Source organism: Carlito syrichta, unplaced genomic scaffold, assembly GCF_000164805.1.
Source record: "Carlito syrichta isolate Samal-C Ts95f unplaced genomic scaffold, Tarsius_syrichta-2.0.1 Scaffold304337, whole genome shotgun sequence".
Taxonomy (NCBI): Eukaryota; Metazoa; Chordata; class Mammalia; order Primates; family Tarsiidae; genus Carlito; species Carlito syrichta.
In genome coordinates, this window is record NW_007248433.1 from 948473 (window position 1) to 949034 (window position 562).

The 562-nt window shown below is 62.1% G+C and overlaps 1 protein-coding gene across 1 annotated transcript in view; it reads left to right on the forward strand.

Annotated features, from left to right (window-relative positions):
• Nucleotides 1–339: 339 nt before the first annotated feature.
• The window catches only part of LOC103262115 (junctophilin-3), a 94761-nt gene continuing 94538 nt past the window's right edge, over nt 340–562 (forward strand). The window contains exon 1 of the mRNA XM_021713202.1: nt 340–435. The gene's annotated coding sequence lies outside the window, so the exon portion shown is untranslated. The remainder of the gene's footprint in view (nt 436–562) is intronic.

Genomic DNA, 562 nt, shown 5'->3' on the forward strand with positions numbered 1-562 from the left:
GGCCTGGCTGGCAGTTCTCAGTCGTCTGCCCGTCCTCCAATTAGCCGGGACCTTGGGCAGTCTCCCCCCTCCCTCCTCCTCCCCTCCAGTCGACCGCACCTTTGTAGCGCAAGTTCCGGGAGAGCTTGGGACCCGGCTTCTGCCTGCGGATTTATGGACCAGGAAATGCGTTTTAAATTGGTCCCAGGATGTTTGGATGCAAGAATCGGACACTGTCTACAGCGGTGGGGGGCGGGGGGGAGTAGGCGTGGAGGGAGACCTGGTGACTCCCGAGTGGCGGCCCCGCTGCGTTCCCCAAAGCACCGCTCCGGAGTGGGGTACCTGTTGGCCAGGGCGCACGGGACTTGGGTGACTGCGCTCCAAGACGCGGGCGTGTGTCCCGATTTTCACTTGCTTTATGGGGAGGGGAGATTCGCCCAACACCTGTTTACTGAGGCAAGCCCCCTCCCCCCACACGTGAACCCCAACTGCCAGAAGGGAAAAGGACAGATTGCCTATCACGGAAAAAAGCCACCTGTGGTGTGCAAAGAGCCTCGCTTCAAGCCTGGGGCCGGCGGCGCGA